Here is a 21803-nt window from a genome sequence, read left to right as displayed (position 1 = left end):
CCCTCACCAGCATGATGGTTGACCGCCATGTCCAATGATGACAGGAAGCTTCTGTGGGAGAGCTTTTAAACAGAGAAAAAGCCATTGCATTGGGGCCGTGCTGCTCTCTTGACTCCAGAAGCCCAAGTCCAGTGGCACAACCAAGCGTCACGAACTGGGGGCTTCCTCGGTTGACGAGGTTGACCATGACCTCTTCTGTGCCTTGCCATGCCCTTCGCTCTCCACGGGGCGTTGCAGGGTCGCCTTCCCGGCTGCTGGATCTCGCTGCAGATCTCACCGGCCCAGCCCGCCAGAGCTGACTGCGCACACTGGAACAGGCACGCCCCCTAACTCGAACAGGGTACGAAGGCGCTGGCTACCCCCACGCGGTTTAGCCCACCGGTCGAAGCGGTGCAGCACATGCAAACGGCTACTTGCGGCCACAGGTGAGCCCGGTGGGGACCAAAGGTGATGGTGAGCTGCCCCAGATTGGACTCAGGAATCATCTTCACCAGAGGTGCTACCCTCCCCCAGCTCACCCCGTACACCTCACCTCTCACCTGCACACTAGCCGCAATCTACAGCCACCCCTGGAAACCGGGGTGCCCGGGGGAAACCTACATGGTCACACTTGGCACAGGAGGTCAGGATTAAACTCAAGTCCCTGGAGCAGTGAGACAGTGACTGAGCACCCTCAGCATCCAGACTTTCTCTCTGTCGCCAAGGTGAACTGTCCACATTCAATTCCGTAATATTTAATTTTGGCCAATGCTCTGTTAAAGAGGACTTTACCAAAATCTTTAGAAGGTAGAACATGGAACAGTACAACACAGCGCAGGCCCCTTGACCCACGATGCGGTGATGACCTTTAAAGTCCTGATGAATGGTCTCGGCCTGAAACGTCGAGTGTTTATCCCTTCCCGTAGATGCTGCCTGACTTGCCGAGTTCCTCCAGCATTTTGTATACATTACTCTGGAGAACCTCCGCATCTGCAGAATCTTTTGAGTTTTTGCTGTAGTGGTCTACGACTTGACTCGACGGGACCAGGCAGATTAATGGTGCAGCACGGACTAGACGGGCCAAAGGGCCTGTTTCTGTGCTGTGACTTTACTGCCTTTTAACCTACTCAAAAATCAATATGATTCTTCCCTCCGACCTAACATCCATGTGCCTAAGAGTTTGTTAAATGACCCCTAATGGACATATCTACCTCTGTCACTACCCCGGCAGAGTGTTCCACACATCCGCCACTCTGCAAAAAAACACTTGCTTCCGACACCACTCCCCCAATACTTTCCTCCAATCACCTTAAAATTATGCAACACACACACAAAATGCTGGAGGAACTCAGCAGGCCAGGTAGCATCTATGGAAAAGAGTACAGTCGACATTTCAGGCCGAGACCCTTCATCACCCGAAACATCAGCTGTTCCTCCAGCATATTGTGTGTGTTACCTTAAAATAACGCCTACTCACGTTAGCCATTTCGATCTCGGGGAAGACATCTCCGGATACCCACTTGATCTGTGCCTCATCATCCTGTACACCTCTATTTAGTCATCTCTCAACGTCCTTCTCTCCGAACAGAAAAGCCCCAAGGTGTTCAACCTATCCCCAGGAGACATCGAGTCCAGGCAACATCCTAGTTCATCGCCGTGGCAGCCTCTCTAAAGGTTCCGCATCCTTCCTGTAAGGAGGCGCCCACATGGACATCATCTGAGTGTCAAAGGTTACGGGGAGAAGGCAGGAAAATGGGGTTGAGAGGGATAATAAATCAGCCGTGAAGGAATGGCAGAATGGATTCAATAGGCCGAATGGCCTAATTCTGCTCCTGTGTCTTACTGACCGGAACTGAGCACAATATTCCAAGAGTTGCTCTGGATTTCCAACGTCTGCAGAACCTCCTATGTTTACAGTGTGCCAAGTGTGGCGTAACCAGAGTTTCATAGAGCTGCTCTCGAACTCAGTCCCTTCCCAACTAATGAAGAACAATACACCATACGCCTTTTTAACAACATTATCAACTTGCAAGGCAATTTTCAGGGATACATGGACGTGGACCCCAAGATCACGTCTGAAAGTTTATATAAGTCAGTTCTCTCACACTCACAGGTGCCTTATCCTCTACTGAACACAGGCAGACCCCCCGTGCGAGGATCTGTGCAATATGCCCATCGCTAAGCCACTCAGCCTGTCTCCCCCAGTCCGCAGCGCTCGAAAGGTAACATGTGCAGCGTCCCAGTCAAAAACAACGATTTGCAAACACAGACCTTCAACGATTTGACTTCCTCAGTCACTAAATATTAAGCTTCCGGTTCCCTGAGGTTGTCACGGTAGCATAGCGCTTCACAGCGCCAGCAACCCGGGTTCAATTCCCGCTGCTGTCTGCGAGGAGTTTGGAATTTCTCCCTGTGACCGCGTTGAGGGATGGGGGGGGGGGGGCGGGGTTCCTGCCACATTACAAAGACGTACCGGTTAGGGCTGCTGAGCACTCTACACTGGCAGAAGCACTACAAGCTGTCCAGCGTACCCTTGGGCTGTTGGCTGTAGATGTTAATGACACAGCTCACTCTCTGTCTCGACATACACGTAACAAATAAAGCTATTCCCTTGTTTTCATTATTTAATATTGTTGTCATGGATTTGCTTTCCCTGATTACATCTTATTTGAAATATATGCTATCTTCTAACACAAATATTGATGGAACCACAATTATTCAGCATGACCTGTCGGGTCCACTTTTCCAGTTGCATCATTTGATTTCCTTAGGAATATTATAATTTATACTTCATCCAAGTGGCCTCCATCTGCTGGCATGAACATCGATTTCTCTAACTCTTAGTAATTCTCTCCCTTAGTCACAGAGCATTACAGCACAGGAGCAGGCCTTTTGGCCCATCAAGTCCATGCCAATCCATTAACAGGCCTAGTCCCTTCTACCTGCGCCCAGACCTTAATGCTGATTTATACTTGTGTGTACCAGCTTACGCCCTAGCGTATGCAAGTGGCCTACGGCGTTGTGAGCAATTATACTTGTGCGTTGGTGTGTCTGCGTTGCTCTGCAATTCACTGCCAAAACGCTAGTTGGTGGTGGGGTTTCTATGCCAGTGTGTTGAGTTTCTTCATGTTGAAACGCAACACGAAGAAACTCAAACTTCAAACAACTGCGACTGGAACTGAAGGAGGGTGAACTTTCTGTGCTTGTTCAGCCACAGAGACATGGACGGGGAAATGCATTTCAAATATTTTCGGATGTCGGCAGGTAGATTTGACGATTTGGTTCATCGTCGCCAACCATTTATTTCGCGTCAGTGTACGCACACTATACTCAGAGACTGGCAATCACCATTTGAGTTTTAGCTTCAGGTGGAAGTCAACAGACTGTAGCAGCTAGCTACAAACTGGCGTCAAGCACAGGGTCCTCCATAATTTCGGAGGTCTGTAAAGCTTTATGGAAAGCATTGCAGCCAGAGTTCCTGCCCTGCCCTTCAGTCGCCCAACGGGAAGCTATTGCAACGTAGGAGGAAACGTGATGCTACCAAACCGGCCAATCACAGTTGTTGCGGACTGCATCGCCGCGACACATAGTTACATTTTGGGAGAGGTGCGCGTTAGGCTACGGTGTAGGGTTCAGCGTAGAGTACACGGCTATGCCGTATCTACGGCGTACATTTGACACACAAGTATAAATCAGCCTTTAGCCCTCCATACACCTCCCATCCATGTACCTATCCAAATTCTTCGCAGTAAATGTTGAACTCCAACCCGCATCCACCACTTTCGTTGGCAGCTCGTTCCACCCTCTCACCACCTTCTGAGTGAAGTTCCCCCAGTGTTCCCCTTAAAATATTTCACCTTTCACCCTTAACCCATGACCTCTAGTTCTATTCTCACCCAGCTTCAGTGAAAAAAGCCTGATTGCATTTACTCAATATATACCCCTCATAATTTTGTATACCCCTGTCAAATCTCCTCTCATTCCCCCATGCTCTAGGGGATAAAGTCCTAACCTATTGAACCTTTCCATATATTTCCCATTCCTCATTCTGGCTCCCCCCTCAGCTCTTCACCTCACCTGCCAATCGCCTCCCTCCTCCCTCCCTTTCTCCCATGGTCCACTCACTCTCCCCTATCAGTTTCCTCCTTCTTCAGCCCTTTCCCTCTTCCTCCTATCACCTCCCAGCTTCTTACTTCATACCTCCTCACCTTGTCTCACCAATCACCTTGTAGCTTATATTCCTTTCCTGCACCCACCCCCCTCACATCTTCTTATTCTGCTGGCTTCTGCCACCTTCCTTTCCAGTCCCGATGAAGGGTCTTGGCCCGAAACACTGACTGCTTATTCCTTTCCACTGTCGCTCCCTGACCTAACTGGTTATCAGTGCGATATCATCCCCAGTTGTTAAGTTACAGGAGGACCTGAATCCATGCTCTGCCAGAATGGAGCCCTCAAGCCACAGACCTCCTCCGCATCATCCATCGGGGGAAGAGAGAGATCATAAGACACAGGAGCAGAATTAAGCCATTGAGCTTGCTCTATCGTGGCTGATTTATTAGCCCGCTCAACACTATTCTCCTGCCATTTCTCTTTAATCTTTGATGCCATTACTAAACAGAACCTCTCAACCTCTGTTTCAAATGTACCCAAAGACTTGGCCTCCACAGGTTTCTGTGACAGTGAATTCCTCAAATTCATCACTCCCCGGCTCAAGAAATTCCTCCTCATCTCCGTTCTATAGGGACGTACCCGCTTGTCCTAGACTCCCGCACTAGAGGAAACATCCTAACATCCTCTCCACATCCACTGTACTTAAACCTTTCAAAATTCGATAGATTTCAATTAAATCTACCCTCATTCTTATAAACTCCAGTGAGTTGATTCAATACCATCTTCTGCCGGGATCTGGTTTGGGTTGGTGGGAGGGCAAGGGGCAATATTCATGAAACTGGGGCACAAACTGGTACCCCATAGCACAAGGGCACCTTAACACCCCACAGCACAGTAACACTGCAAGATGACACCACCATTCAACATGGGGGGGGGGCACTTATAGCACATAACATCTTAGTGCCCAAGCAAGCACGAGCACCCTGCAATACTCTGGAATATGGGGGTGGGGGTGGATACACCTCAACAGGTAAGTGCAACCTGACCCTACAACACGGAAGTGAGGTACCCTGCCATGCAGTATCACTGTCACCCTGTGGCACAGGGCACCCAGCACTATAGGAGAGCCTTGGCACTAACGTACAGGTCATCTCGCCACGTTCAAACATCACTAGCACACCTTCACCCAGAGGCCCATCACCAGACCGGAGCAGCCCGGCACCCTGTGACTCAGAGACACCCAGCAGTGCAGAGGCACCCCGACACCCAGGGGCGCCCCAACACTTGCATGAGTGACCGCCGTGTGATTTCATTCAATGCCTGCCCGGCCCCGCCCGCCCCCCATCCCTGGCCCCGCGCCGCCTCGCACCCAGAACCCGGACAGGAAGGCCGTGGGACAGGCTCGGGGCCTAAGCGAGCGGATGTTGCGGAGAGAAAGCAGAGCCGCTTACCAGAGACACCGGCGTGCCGATACCTTGCTGCGCTGGGGTCGAGGAGCCGCGTTACCCCTCTCCCTCCTCCACACACTCCCCGGCCCGTCTCACCACTTCCGGGTTCTGCCGTCACGTGATCACCGGAGCCTGGGCGGAACGACCTTTGACACTGGATAACCATGATAACCAGGGTTCACACAGGGTAACCAAGGCTCACACCAAGGGTAACCAGTGTAACTAGGGCTCACACCAAAGGTAACTAGGGTTCACACAGGGTAACCAAGGGTAACCAGGGCTCACAACAGGTAACCAGTGTAACTAGGGCTCACACTAAAGGTAACTAGGGTTCACACAGGGTAACCAGGGTGAATACCAGGGTAGTCAGTCCACATACCAGGGCTCATACAGGGATAGCCAGTGTAACCAGGGGACATACCAGGGTAATCAGAATAACTTGAGCTCCCACACAAGTGACCAAACTTGGACTAACTAGCAAAGCAGAAAGGATTAGACTAACTAAAGATTTGGCTTTATTTGTCACGTGTGCACCAAAACATACAGAGAAATGCGTCATTTGCGTGGACAACCACCGCAGTTCGAGGGTGTGCTGGCAGCAGCCAAGTGTCGCCAAGCTAAGCGCCCACAAATCAATAAACTTAACTCGTACATCCTTGGAATGTGGGACGAAGTCGGAGGGCCCGGCGGAAACTCATGTGGTCACAGGGGAAACGTGTGATCGTTGAGCGTTGGGTGGCTCCGGGCCTGTACACAATGGAGTATAGAATGATGAGGAGGGATCTTATTGAAACAATACACAGCAATAGCATAGTGGTTAGTATATCACTGTTACAGTGACAGTGACCTGGGTTCAGTTCCACCTGTTTGTACATTCTCTCTGTGACCTTCTGATTCAGATAGATAGATAGATATACTTTATTGATCCCGAGGGAAATTGGATCCCGAGGAATTCTCTCCGGGTGCTCTGGTTTCCTCCCACATTCCAAAGGCATGCAGGTTAGTCGGGGTTTTGCTCACATGGGTATAATCTGGCGGTGCTGACTCAACAAGTCAGAAGGGCTATTTATCTAAATAGGTAATAAAGGGTAACAGCTTCAAAGGCAACGTCAAAATAAATATATTATCAAAGGATGTATATGTCACCATATACAATCCTGAGATTCATTTTCTTGTGGGCATTTGCAGGAAAATAAAGAAATAAATTAGAATTTATACATAAATAAAGACTAACGAACAGCCAATGTACAAAAGAAGTCACATTGTGCAAAGAAAAGATAATTAATACTAAGAACATGAGTTCAAAGTTCAAAGTAAACTTAGTGTCAAAGTACATGTACATCACCATATACAACCCTGAGATTCATTTTCTTGCAGGCATAGTTTGGTGTGGACCACCAAATCCTAAGAAATTTCTACGGGGGCAAAATTGGGAACATCCTGACTGCTGCATCACTGCCTGGTATGGGAACTGTACTTCCCTCAATCGCAGGACTCTGCAGAGAGTGGTGCAGACAGCCCAGTGCATCTGTAGTTGTGAACTTACCATGATTCAGGACATTTACAAAGACAGGTGTGTAGGATTATTGAGGACCCAAGCCATCCCAACCACAATCTATTCCAGCTGCTACCATCCGGGAAGTGGTACCACAGCATAAAAGCCAGGACTAACAGGCTCCGGGACAGCTTCTTCCACCAGGCCATCAGACTGATGAACTCACGCTGATTTGAGTGTACTCTATATTACATTGACTGTTCTATTTATTACAAATTACTATGATTGCACGTGGCGCATTTAGATGGAGACGTAACATAAAGATTTTTACTCCTCACGTATGTGAAGGATGTAAGAAATAAAATCAATTCAATAAATCCAATAACCATAATGGAATCAATGAAAGACCTCACCCAGCAAGGCGGACAAATAACTAAGGAGCCAAAGACAACAAAGTGCACAAATATAAAAAGAGGAGGCATTGGATTGCGTAGAGGGACAGACAGGGGGTTTAAAAGAAACCAGTGGGGGCAGTCGGCACACCTTGCACTCACAGTGCCCAAGGAGACATTGGATTGCGCATGATTAGGCACTTGGTAAGGTCCAATACGAAGAACATACGTTTAAGTGGAGCAGTCATCGTGTGAGTGGTCCAGTGTTAGAGTGGAGAGTTGAGGCTTCAGCAAGGAGAGGTATAGGCTGTAGGTAGATTTTTTTTTCATTATTTATTCTTTCGTTCTTTTTCATTTCCCATTTAGAGCAGTGGGGATGCCAGACAGGATAGTGGAATGTTCCTCCTGTGGGATGTGGGAAGGCAGGGAGACCTCCAGTGTCCCTGATGACTGCATCTGCAAGAAGTGCATCCAGCTACAGCTTCTAGCAGACCGTGTTAAGGAACTGGGGGTGGAACTGGATGAACTCTGGGTCATCTGAGAGGCTGAGGGGTTGATAGACAGGACATACAGGGAGGGAGTTACACTGCAGGTACAGAACTGTCAGGAGGGGGAAAGGGGATAGGCAGCCAGTGTAGAGTACCCCTGTGGTTGTACCCCCTCAACAAAAGTATACCACTTTGGATACTGTTGGGGGAGGGGGGAATGACCTCTCAGAGAAAATCCAAAGTGGTCAAGTTTCTGGCACCGTGCCTGGTTGCCTCTGTACTGCCCTGGTTCACATCTTTACTGTTATGCTATAGGTATTTCAGTTAGCAGCTCTGTAAGTGCTGTTGTTCTTTTTGTTTGGGTTATTGTTGAAGATAAGGGATGATGTGGAACATGTGTCATCCAATTAGCGGGGGGGGGGTGCGGTTTCTTGGTGAGGGGTAATAAGGTTGGTCTTGGGCTTTTGTTCGAGAGAAGATGAAGAGAGAAGATGCTGGGGAGAACCGGTCGTAGCATACGATCCGGTGGGAGAACTGTTTGTTCAAGATGGATTGCGAGCGACTTTCGGAAGGTGATGTGTGCTTTCACGTTGACCGAGGGGCCCAGCGCGTGAGTGACAGAGAAGGTCAAGATGAGCTCCAACCTGCGCATATTTGACTGTTTAATTAGAATGGGCCCTTTTCTTTTTTTTAATTCTTTAGTTAAGATTCATAAATACAATTCCTTTAATCGTATGCAGTGTGCTGCCTTTTATTTTTTGGCATTAATTTGTAGCAGGGTGGTGAATTACACAGCGTTCACACAAAGCGGGGGTAAGGGGGTGGGAGCTCGCGCCTCAATCTTGCACATTTGGCGGGGTCGGGGATCAGCTTCCTTGGATTTATGCAGTCAAGGAAGCCAGGGTGTTTCACCTTTTACGTGTCAGGGTCAAAGACATCTCAGGTCGAGTCCACAGCATTCTTAGGTGGAAGGGTGAGCAGCCAGAGGTCATGGTCCACATTGACGTGGGAAGGAGGTGCAACAAAGTCCTTTGAAGAGAGTTTGGGGAGTTAGGTGCTAAGTTAAAGGACAGGACCTGCTGGGTTGTGATCTCAGGATTGCTACCCGTGTCACATGCTAGTGAGGCCAGATACAGGAAGATCATTCAGTTTAACGTGTGGCGAAGGAGATGATGCAGAAGGGCGGGGGGAGCTTCAGATTTTTGGATCAGAAGGATCTCTTCCAGAGAAGGTGGAACCAGTACAGAAGGGGCAGTTTGACCCTGAACTGGAGGGGGACTAATATCCAAGTGTGAAAGTTTGCCAGTGCTGCACGGTGGGGTTTAAACTAGAGTTGCAGGGGGATGGGAGCCAGAGTGCCAGAACAGATAGTGGGGAGGTTGTGGAAACAGATGTTGTTAAGACCTCAGACAAAGTCAGAAATCAAAAGGTCGGGCATGGTGGGATGAATATTCTGAGCTGCATATATTTGTGGTGGCGCGTGGCCAAGTGGTTAAGGAGTTCGCCTAGTGATCTGAAGGTCGCTAGTTCGAGCATTGGCTGAGGCAGCGCATGTGTCCTTGAGCAAGGCACTTAACCACACATTGCTCTGCGATGACACTGGTGCCAAGCTGTATGGGTCCTAATGCCCTTCCCTTGGGCAACATCGGTGGCGTGGAGAGGGGAGACTTGCAGCATGGGCAACTGCTGGTCTTCCATACAACCTTGCCCAGGCCTGCGTCCTGGAAACCTTCCAAGGCACAAATCCATGGTATCATGAGCCTATAATATATTTCAATGCAAGGAGGTGAGCTTAGGGCATGCATCATCACATGGATTTATGGCTTTGTAGCCATCAGTGAGACTTGGATGCAAAGGGTCTGGACTGGCAGGTCAATGATGCAGGGTTCAATTGTTTTCGAAGTGATAGAGCAGCAGGGATTAAATGGGAAGGCGTGATATTACTAGTCAGGGAAAGTATCACAGCAGTGCTCAGTCAGGACAGAATGGAGAGTTCGTCGTCAGGCTTCATGGGTAGAACTGAGGAATAAGAAAGGTATGACCATGTTAATGGGATTATATTATGGACCACCCAACAGGATTTAGAGGAACAAATTTGTGGAAAGATCGCAGACTGTTGCAAGAAACATAAAGCTGCGATGGTAGGTGATTTTAATTTTCCACATATTGACTGGGACTCCCATACTGTAAAAGGGCTGGATGGGAGAGTTTAACAAATGTGTTCAGTAAAGTTTCCTTAATCGGTACATAAAGTTCCAACTAGAGAGAGTGTAGTACTAGATCTCTTATTAGGGAAGGGGACAGTGTAGGTGACAGAAGTTTGTGTAGCAGAACACTTTGCATAGAGTGATCATAATGTCATAAGTTTCAAGGTAGTTATGGAAAAGGATAGGCTTGGCCCTCACGTTGAGATTCTAAATTGGAGAAAGGTCAATATTAATGGTATCAGAAAGGATCTGGCAAGGGTGGATTGGGACAGTCTGTTTTCTGGCACAGTTGCACTTGGTAAGTGGGAGGCCCTCAAAAGTGAAATTTTGAGAGTACAGAGTTTGTATGTTCCTGTCAGATCAGAATCAGATTTAATACCACTGGAGTATGTCATGAAATTTGTTATAAGATCAATAAATTACAATAAGAAATGTGTATACAAAATAAATAAAATATATAGTGCAAAAAGAGAAGAAAAATAATGAGGTAGCATACATGGGTCATTGTCCATTCAGAAATCAGATGGCAGTGGGAAAGAAGCTGTTCTTAAAGGAATGAGTGTGTGTCTTCCCCTGTACCTCCTCCTCGATGGTAGCAATGAGAAGAAGGCATGACCTGGGTGATGAGGGTCTTTGATGATGGGTGATGCCTTTCTGAGGCATCTCCTTTTGAGGGTGTTCTGGATGCTGGGGAGCCAAGTGCCAACGGTGGAGATGACTGAGTGTACAACTTTCTGCAGCTTTTCCGATCCTGTGAAGTGGCCCCTCCGTACCAGACAGTGATTCAACCAGTTAGAGAACTCTCCAAGGTACATCTGTAGAAGTTTACAAGAATCTTTGGTGACATAGCAATTGTCCTCAAAATCCTAATGGAGCATAGCCACTGTTGTGCCTTCTTTAATTGCATCAATATGTTCAGTCCAGCATATATCCTCAGAGATGTTAACACCCAGGAACTGAAATTGCTCACCCATTGCACTTCTGATCCCTGGATTAGGACTAGTGTGTGCTTCTTCAGCTTACCCTTCCTGAAGTCCACAGTCAATTCTTTGGTCTTACAGACATTGAGTGCAAGATGGTTGCTGTGGTTCCACTCAACCAACTGATCTATCTTGCTCCACCTATCGACAATAGTTGTGTCGCCAGCAAATTTATAGATGGCGTTTGATCTGTGCCCAGCCACACGGTCATGGGTGTAGACAGAGTAGAGCGGTGGGCTAAGCACATAGAATAAAAGTCAAGGAACTTTGGTTTTCAGAGATATTGAGGCCCTAGTTAAGAAAAAGAAGGAGGTGCTTAGCAGGTATGGGCAGGTAGGAACAAATGAGGTACCTGAGTAGTATAAGAAATGCAAGAGGGCTAAATCAGGAAGGTTAAAAGAAGGCAAGAGGTTTCCCAAACAGGTAAGGTGATGGAGAAGACTAATAGCACTATTAATAATAATAATAATAATAACAAGTATGTTATTGATCCCGAGTGGGAAATTCTTTTGTTACAGCAGCAACATTTAAAAATGTACTTTGCAGTGTGCAGATTTAACTACTAATAAAGTACAGAATAATAATATGCACAATAGTAATCTATCAGTACAATAATAATATCTCAAATAATAAAGCAGAAACTATTGTACTATGGTCTCCTGTCGCACAGAGATGAACTGTTGTATATGTATATTGCATTTGGTAGGACAGATTTACTGTAATGATGAGTGAGTGTTCTCCTGTCGCACAGAGGTGAACTGTTGTACATGTATATTGCATTTGGTAGGACAGATTTACTGTAACGATCCTTGTGACAGTGAAGCTGAATGAGCCTGTTCGAAAAGGGTGCTCCGCTGCTTATTCAGTGGGTCATGGAGAGGATGTGCCTGATTGTCCATAATGGATAACAGTTTGTTCAGTGACCTCCTCTCCACCACTAACTCAAAAGGGCTCCTACAGATATATTGAGAGCAAAAGGATTGCAAGGGACAAAATTGGTCCGCTGGAAGATCAGAGCGGTAACCTATGCATACTGCTAGATCCTTTGCATCTGTATTTACTCGGGAGACAAACACAGAGTCTATAGAAGAGAGACAAAGTGCAGTGAGCTAATCCATCTACTGTCTTTTATTGGCTTTCCTCCATTATGTCCTGTTTAAGCTTAGAGAAAATAAGAAGTCGGACATTTGATACATCCTTTAAATTTGAGCAAATCTGGCGACCTTTTATTCAATATTTTCATTTGATTTGATTTATTACTCTTCCAATTTTTTTTTCTCGAAGTTTTAGATTTTGATCTGAAAGTCTTCTTTTTCTTTTTTTTTTGGTCGTATCTTCAGAATGGACTGCCCAGTCCCTTTTTTTTCCCCTTCCTTCCTTTTTTTTGTATAGTGTAGTGTTTTTTTTTTCTTCGTTTAAAATTTAAGGTTTTTATTTCCTCTCCATGAATTGATAAGAGGAGAATTAGCTGTTTTCTTTTTTATTATATACTACATACTAGCTTAACACTATGTATGATTTTGATAATGTCTATTTCATGCTTTGTTTGTATTGTTATTGATATATATATTTGAGATAATTTGTTTGTATTTATGCTCCTTTTAAATCAATAAAAAGATTAATAAAGAAAGCAAAGTGCAGAACTTACACAGATCACAGAGGAGGCGCTGGTTGCTGTCTTGAAGCAAAATAGAGGCAGATAGATCCCCAGCTGACAAGGTGTTCCCTCAGACCTGTGAGAGACTAGTGCAGTAATTGCAGGGGCCCTAGCTGAGATATTTAAAACATTCTTAGCCACGTCTGGGGTGCCGAGGATCAGAGGATGGCTAAAGTTGTTCTGTTTATTTAAGAAAGGCATGAAGAATAAGGCAGGAAATTATAGCCAGTGAGCCTGACATCGGTAGTGGGAAAGTTATTGGAAGGTATTCTAAGGTACTGGATATATGAGTATTTAGATAGATGGGGACTGATTAAGGATAGCCAGCATGGCTTTATACGTGGTAGGTCACGTCTAAACAATCTTACAGAGTTTTTCGAGGAAGTTACCAGGAAAGTTGCTGAAAACAATGCAATGGGTGTTACCTACATGGACTTTAGCAAGGCATCTGACAAGATCCCACGTTGGAGATTGGTCGAGGAGGTTCAGTTTCTCGGCAATCAAGATGAGGTAGTAAATTGGATTAGTCATCGGCTTTGTGAGAGAAACCAGAGAGTGGTTACAGATGGTTGCCTCTCCAACTGGAGGCCTGTGACTAGTGGTGTGCTGCAGGAAGTGGTGCTGGGTGCATTGTTGTTTGTCATCTATATCAAAGATCTGGATGATAATGTGGTAAACTGGATTAGCAAATTTGCAGATGACACCAAGATTGTGGGTGTAGTAGACAGCAAGGAAGACTATCAAAGTTTGCTTTGCAAAGATCTGGACCAGCTGAGAAAATGGGCTGAAAAAAGGCAGATGGAATTTAATGCAGAGAAGTGCGGGGTGTTGCACTTTGGGAGAACAAGCCAGGGTAGGTCTTACACAGTGAGCGGTAGGGCACCAAGGAGTGCAATAGAACAGAAGGTTCTGGGAATACAGATTTGCAATTTCCTGAAAGTGATTTCACAGGTAGATTCAAGATTCAAGATTCAAGATTCAAAGATTCAAAAAACTTTATTGTCATTCTAACCATACATCAGCTCTGCAGAGCAGAATGAGACAGCGTTCCTCAGGGGCAGTGCAATCATAACATAACAAACGTAACACTAAATAATAAACATAACAATAAATAGTAAAACACAACAGCCACATGTCAGTTAAATCAGTTATAAGTGTCCAGTGCAAGTTAAAGGTGTTCAAAGCAGAGTCAGGTAGAGCAGCTATTTAGCAGTCTGACTGCCTGTGGGAGGAAGCTGTTTAGTAGCCTTGTGGTTTTAGTTTTGATGCTCCTGTAACGTTTGCCTGATGGCAGAAGAACAGACAGTTCATGGAGAGGGTGTGAGGGGTCTTTAATGATGTACCGTGTCTTCTGGAGGCATCGACTCTGAAAGAGGTCTCGGACAGAAGGTAGGGAGACCCCAATGACCTTCTCTGCTCCCCTAACCACCCTCTGCAAGGCTCTTTTGTCGACAGCACTGCAGCTGGAGTACCAGGTTGTGATGCAAAAGGTCAGCACACTCTCAACCACGCCTCTGTAGAATGTAGTTAAGATGTTAGTGGGGAGTGATGCTTGTTTAAGCTTCCTCAGAAAGTGCAATCTCTGCTGGGCCCATTTCACAATCCCAGTGGTGTTCCTGGACCAGGTGAGATTGTCCGAGATCTGCTTCCAAGGAATTTGATGTTTTCCACTCTCTCCACTGTGGAGCCGCTGATGCTGAGGGGTGTGTGCTCAGGCTGAGACCATCTGAAATCGATGATCATCTCCTTGGTTTTGGTGACATTAAGCATCAAGTTGTTATCCCTGCACCAGCTCTCTAGGTGTTTGACCTCCTCCCTGTACATAGTTTCATCATTTTTGCTGATGAGCCACTGTGGTATCATCTGCAAATTTAATGATCAGGTTCTGCTTGAACCTGGCTGCACAGGCATGTGTTAGCAGTGTAAGCAGCAATGGGCTAAGCACACAGCCTTGTGGGGATCCAGTGCTCAGTGTGATGGAGTCAGAGATGTTCCTGCCAACACGGACTGACTGTGGTCTCTCTGTCAAGAAATCCAGAATCCAGCGACACATGGCAGTGCTAAGGCCAAGCAGCGACAGTTTCTCCACTAGTCTCTGCGGGATGATGGTATTGAACGCTGAGCTGAAATCAGTGGGTCATAAAGAGAGCTTTTGGTACACTGGCCTTCATAAATCAAAGTACTGAGTACAGGAGTCGCGATGTTATGTTGAAGTTGTATAAGACATCGGTGAGGCCTAACTTGGAGTATTGTGTGCAGTTTTGGTCACCTATCTACAGGAAAGATGTAAACAAGTTTGAAAGAGTGCAGAGAAAATTCACAAGAATTTTGTCAGGGTTTGAGGACCGGAGTTACACAGGCTGAATAGGTTAGGGCTTCATTCCCTGGAACATAAAAGATTGAGGGGAGATTTGATAGGGCGATACAACCTTATGAGAGGTTTAGTAGGGTAAATGCAAGAGGAATTTTAAACTGAGGTCCGAGTGAAAGGAGAAATGTTTATGGGGAGTATGAGGAGGAACTTTGTTCAGAGGGTGGTGGGAGTGTGGAACGAGTGGTGGATGTGGGTTCAGCTTAAACATTTAGGAGAAGTTTAGACGACTACTTGGAGGACTATGGTGCTGGTGGAGGTCGACAGGACTAGGCAGATCAATGGCTTAGCATGGTCTAGATGGGCCAAAGGGCCTGTTTCTGAGCTGTAGTGTTTAATGACTCTATCTCCTACCCAATGGTAGTAGCAAGAAGAGAGCACAGCCTGGATTTTGGGAATCCGTGGTGATGGATGCTACATTCTTGTGGCAGTGCTCCAGGTAAGATGCTCAATTGTCAACTGAACACATTTACACTGTCTAAACATTGTCTAATCACTCCGCGTGGTTTCCAAGTCTGTTTGGATTGAGAAACTGTGACGTGAAGGAGGAGTGTGTGTGTGTGTGTGTGTGTGTGGAATCACAAATAAGACATAGGAGCAGAATTAGGCCATTCAGCCCATCGACTCTGCTCCGCCATTCGATCATGGCTGATTTACTATCCCTCTCAACCCCATTCTCTGGCTCCTCCCCGTGACCTTTGATGCCCTGACTAATCAATAACCTATCAACCTCCACTTTAAGTATGCCCAGTGACATGGCTTCTGCAGGAAAGATGTTCACAGAATTGGAACAGTGGCATTTCCCCGTTACAGCTCAGCCACACCACTTAGCCAGAGCCTATGGAATTCACTGGTGCAGATTGGGGATGTTTGAAGTGGAGGTTGATAGGTTTGTGATTAACCAGGGTGTCAAAGGTTATGGAGAGAAGGCAGAAGAATGGGTAATAAATCAGCCACAATGGAACGGCAGAGCAGACTCAATGGGCCAAACTACCTATTTCTGCCTCTGTGTATTACGGTCTCACAATCTTATGGATGGAATTGATGACTGTGAAAATACAGGGGGTGGCATGGTGACTCAGATTGAAAAGGGAAACTGATGCAAGTGCCTCGGGAGTGTTTGACGTGTCTGAATAAAGGTTCAAAGGAAGAAGAATGGATTTGCTGCCGAGGTTGAGTGCCAGATTCCTGGATAGTGCAGTCTGCATCACTGGTATCAGTCACTGACAATCTCTCTCTCTCACTCTAGGATTCCATTGATTTCATTCAATGACACTCCCAAACTTCCTGCTCCTTCCTTCAAGCCTTTGTTTGGTAAATATACTGCGGTGACATCATCAGTATTTCTATTCTGGGACACATGGACAGCTACACTTCCCTACCCTTTCCTCTCTCCCCTCTCCGCAAGACTCCCAGAAGGTTAATTTACAGATTGAGTCTGTGATAGAGAAGGCAAATGTAATGTTGTCATTTATTTCAAGAAGACTAGAATATAAAAGCAAGGAGATAATGCTGAGCCTTTATAAGACACTAGTCAGGCTGCACTTGGAGTATTGTCAACAGTTTTGGGCTCCATATCTCAGAAAGGATGTGTTGTCATTGGAGAAAGCCCAGAGGAGGTTCATGAAGATGATTCTGGAAATGAAGGGGTTAACATATGAGGAGTGTTTGGCAACTCTGGGCCTGTACTCACTGGAATTTAGAAAAATACGGGGGGATCTCATTGAAACCTACTGAATGTTGAAAGGATCAGATACAGTGGGTGTGGAGAGGGTGTTTCCTATGCTGGGTGTATCCAGAACTAGAGGGCACAGCCTCAAAATAGAGGAGCGACCCTTTAGAGCAGAGGTAAGGAGGAATTTTTTTGAGCCAGAGAGTAGTGAATCTGTGGAATGCTCTGCCACGGACTGCGGTGGAGGCCAAGTTCGTGGGTATATTTAAGGCGGAAGTTGATAGTTTCCTGATCAGTCAGGACATCAAAGGATATGATGAGAAGGCAGGTGTATGGGGTTAAGTGGGATCCGGGATCAGCCATGATGGAATGGCGGAGCAGGTGCAATGGGCTGAATGGCCTGATTTTGCTCATGTATTATGGTCTTTACGGTCTAAGCCGTGTTGACTCCAACAGAACAGGGTGGATGCTAGAAATCTGAAACAGAACGAAATACAAACAGAAAACACTTTGACTCTTCAACAGGGCAGGCTGCATCAGTGGAGAGATAGGGAGGGAAATAGAGATAGAGAGACAGAGAGACAGACAGAGTGAGAGAGACAGACAGACAGACAGAGATAGAACAACAAAATTCACATCATATATCATTAAAAACAATACTGATTCTGATTCTGTCCTTGACTGACAGCTCTTTGAGTGATAATGCAGAAAGTTTAAAGTTAATAACTCATCTCCTTCTACCTTAGGCCACAAACTTATCAATCACCCCTTGTATCACTGGACTCTCTCAGCAGGTCAAAGTTTCAAAGTAAATTTTATTATCAAAGTACGTGTATGTTTCCATCTACAACCCTGAGATTCATTTTCCTGTGGGCAAACTCAGCAAATCTATAAAATAATAACTGTAATGAGATCAATGAAAAACTAACCAGAGTGCAGAAGACAACAGACTGAGCAAATGCAACTATAAATAAATAGCAATAAATAACAAGAGCATGAAATAATGAGATAAAGAGTTCCTAACGTGAGATCATTGTGGGAACATCTCAGAGGATGGGCAAAGGAATGTAGTTCTCCCCTTTTGTTCAAGAGTCTGATGGTTGGGGTGTGGTAACTGTTCTTGAACCTAGTGTTGCGAGTCCTAAGGCTCTTTTCCCTTCTACCCGATGTCAGCAGCGAGAATGAGGTATGGCCTGTGTGGTGATAATGGCTAATACCATAAGGTGGAGGAGCAGAATTAGGCTATTTTGTCAATCAAGTCATCTGCCATTTTATCATGGCTGTTCCATTTTCTCACAGCCCCAATCTCCTGCCTTCTCCCCGTATCCCTTCATCATCTGACTAATCAAGAAATTGATAACCTCTGCCTTAAGTATACCTGTAATGCCCTGGGTAAGATTTCTACTGCTATGCTGCAAGGTATTTTTATTTTAGCAGTTTTCTGTAAAAGCAGCCTGTCTTGCTAGCTTCGGCTAAAAATAAGGAGCCATGTTGTCCAACTTAGGAGTGAGGTGTCAGCCAGTCGGTGTTGTCTTGGGATGCGTTGTAACTTTCTGTCCAGTAGAAAATCGGAGAGTGTGGGGCATGAGCAGATTTCTGAAGGACAGTGGTCTGGTTAAAGTTTTGTTTTGGTGGGAGCTGCAGAGCAGGGTACCAGAGAAGATGCCACAGATTGCCGTTCAAAGGAGATTCCCTGTTGTAGGAAGTGCTTTGTGCCGATGAATGACTCCAAGGAGGAAGGACCAATACTTCTGAGAGAGTCAGTTCATTTGAGATGGTCTTCCAGGGAAGTTTGAGCTGTAGCAGGTGCTTTCACGCAGACTGTGGGCTCCACATGTGAGTAAAATGATACACCTGACTATTCCAGAAACGAGTTCCAACCTATAGGTGCACATTGGACTGGTTTAACTTTTATAGACCCTTTTATTTTTCTTTTCTTTTTCTGTAACTGTAAATTTGGTAAATATAATTCTTTATAATTTTATGCCAGTGTACGATCTGTTATTTTCCTGGCAAACGATATCTTTGCATGGGGCAGTATTTATATGGCATTCACTGCAATCAATTTTCCTTAATCAGAACATCCCAACTTTCCTGTTTGGTTGAACCCCAAATTATACAGACCCTAGATGTATTTTGTTTATAAAAGGTGGCTTTCACATTGCTGAGTCATGTGACTATTCGAAGAGTTAGCTAAGAAGCCAGGTTTGTATATGAGCCCCAGTGAGAGGATTACATTTGTGGGGGCTTGTCTGGGATAGGATGTTGTGTGAATGCTGTTTCAGGATTGATTAAACTGTTTGTTTGTAAGCCAGTGTTTAAACTAGTATTTGTGGAAAAAGAGGTGTATCATAATTAAGGTACTTTATTATGGGTGCCATGGAGATTAAAATTTGGTGCAATTTGAAGAGGATATCTATATGTAATGCTTATCTTCTGAGCAGAGTAGATATTAGACTTCCTGACTAACTGCTACTTAGAGCGTTGAGTTCTGTAAAGGTATTAGGGATAGTTATGCTGATTTTGATCAATCAGCTGGTAAAGATGACATGTTAATCCAGGCTACCAGTGACCTGACTGAAGTTGAGCTGTCCAATAAGATTGGGGAGCCTGGAGTGGTGGGGCCATGGGCAGAGCATATATTTAAGAAAAGGGGAATGTAGCTAAGGGTGAAGACGTTAAAGTCAAATTGTATGTAGCTGGGGGTGAAGACATTAAGGACAAGTTGTTCACATTTTTGCAAAGTGAGGGAAAGGAGTTGTTTGGTGTGAGAAGTCTAATAAGTCCTTCAGCTGTTGACTGAAGTTCTGAGCTGGCTTCGACTATTATGTCACTGGTTGATAAATGCCATAGTTACATTCCAGGAGGAAAGAGAGAAGTTGTCTGCCTACCTTTTGAAGTTGAAGAAACTACTATGCTGTCATTCAACTGTCTGGGAGAAATTGCTTGAGGATGGGGCAAGTTGTGAAGGGCACACTGTCACGTGACATGATTGCTCTATGTATTCGAGTGACTCACAAGGTGCACCCTCCTCCATCTTTTACCAAGTTACTCAGCAACATTAAAGAGGAGGAGAACATGCTTGAGAAGTGGAACATTTCTAAAAGACGAGTAATGTCTTCAGTGGTGCGCTCTGTTGCGACAATCAACGTTGATACCACAGAGGTAGAGCTTTTGAGGAATGAGGTGGAAAGCCTTTGAGTTGTGCTGACTCAGTAGATGGCTGCTAATGTTTCAGCTAAACGTGACACGTCCGTTGGGAAACCCGACCCACCAGGGATTTACTCAGCAGAGGAATGCTGCTGGAAAGGGTCTTTTGACCAGAGTGGCAACTGGTATTCGAGCCTGCATCGCCATTCAGTATGATCATGGCTGATCATCCAACTCAGAACCCTGTACTTGCCTTCTCTCCATACCCCCGATCCCTTTAGCCACAAGGGCCATATCTAACTCCCTCTTAAATATAGCCTCAACTGTTTCCTGTGGCAGAGAATTCCACAGATTCACCACTCTCTGTGTGAAGAAGTTTTTCCTCATCTCGGTCCTAAAAGGCTTCCCCTTTATCCTCAAACTGTGACCCCTCGTTCTGGACTTCCCCAACATTGAGAACAATCTTCCTGCATCTAGCCTGTCCAATCCCTTTAGAATTTGATACGTTTCAATAAGATTCCCCCTCAATCTTCTAAATTCCAGAGAGTATAAGCCTAGTCGATCCAGTCTTTCATCATATGAAAGTCCTGCCATCCCAGGAATCAATCTGGTGAACCCTCTTTGTACTCCCTCTATGGCAAGAATGTCTTTCCTCAGATTAGGGGACCAAAACTGCACACAATACTCCAGGTGTGGTCTCACCAAGGCCTTGTACAACTGCAGTAGTACCTCCCTGCTCCTGTACTCAAATCCTCTTGCTATGAGTGCCAGCATACCATTCACCTTTTTCACCGCCTACTGTACCTGCATGCCCACTTTCAATGACTGGTGTACAATGACACCCAGGTCTCATTGCACCTCCCCTTTTCCTAATCGGCCACCATTCAGATAGTAATCTGTTTTCCTGTTCTTGTCACCAAAGTGGATAACCTCACATTTATCTACATTAAATTGCATCTGCCATGAATTTGCCCACTCGCCTAACCTATCCAAGTCACCCTGCATCCTCTTAGCATCCTCCTCACAGTTAGCACCACCGCCCAGCTTCATGTCATCCACAAACTTGGAGATGCTGCATTTAATTCCGTCGTCTAAGTCATTAATATATGTTGTAAACAACTGGGGTCCCAGCACTGAGCCTCGCGGTACCCCACTAGTCACTGCCTGCCATTCTGAAAAGGTCCCATTTATTCCCACTCTTTGCTTCCTGTCTGCCAACCAATTCTCTATACACATCAATACCACACCCCCAATACCGTGTGCTTTAAGTTTGCACACTAATCTCCTGTGTGGGACCTTGTCAAAAGCCTTTTGAGAATCTAAATATACCACATCCACTGGTTCTCCCCTATCCACTCTACTAGTTACTTCCTCAAAAAACTCCATGAGATTCGTCAGACATGATTTTCCTTTCACAAATCCATGCTGACTTTGTCGGATGATTTCACCGCTTTCCAAATGTGCTGTTATCACATCTTTGATAACTGTCTCTAGCATTTTCCCCACCAGCGATGTCAGGCTTACCAGTCTATAATTCCCTGGTTTCTCTCTCCCTTCTTTTTTAAAAAGCAGGGTTACATTAGCCACCAGTGGACAGGTAGATGTGATATGAGACAGTGAGGGGGAACTGGGCTCCAATATAATTGGGGTTGAAGCTGAGTTCAGTTAGGTGACCAGGTGACCTGAGATGCTGGAAGGTACGAGTGATAGACAGGGGGAGGCATCCCCTCACAGAGAGGAACCGTCACAAGGAGTGGCTGAAGCTGAAGATGAGATAAGGTGGTCTTGGAGAGTCAGGAAACCCCTGATAGGCAGGCATATGATGCCCTGGGGTAACAGAGTGTTGCGTCCTTC

The 21803-nt window shown here is 45.8% G+C and overlaps 1 protein-coding gene across 5 annotated transcripts in view; it reads right to left on the bottom strand.

The window, feature by feature from the left end:
* The window catches only part of ikbkb (inhibitor of nuclear factor kappa B kinase subunit beta), a 153008-nt gene extending 147361 nt beyond the window's left edge, over positions 1-5647 (bottom strand). For 4 of the 5 annotated variants that reach the window (XM_072266325.1, XM_072266328.1, XM_072266327.1 and 1 more), the window contains exon 1: positions 5541-5647. The gene's annotated coding sequence lies outside the window, so the exon portion shown is untranslated. Of the gene's footprint in view, positions 1-1456; positions 1637-5540 lie in introns of those variants that run through there. The other variant, XM_072266326.1, reaches the window with a different exon arrangement.
* Between the last annotated feature and the right edge of the window lie 16156 nt (positions 5648-21803).

This window comes from Mobula birostris, chromosome 8 (genome assembly GCF_030028105.1).
Source record: "Mobula birostris isolate sMobBir1 chromosome 8, sMobBir1.hap1, whole genome shotgun sequence".
NCBI lineage: Eukaryota > Metazoa > Chordata > Chondrichthyes > Myliobatiformes > Myliobatidae > Mobula > Mobula birostris.
The sequence above is the reverse complement of the archived record's forward strand: the minus strand, read 5'-3'. Positions and strand labels throughout refer to the sequence as shown.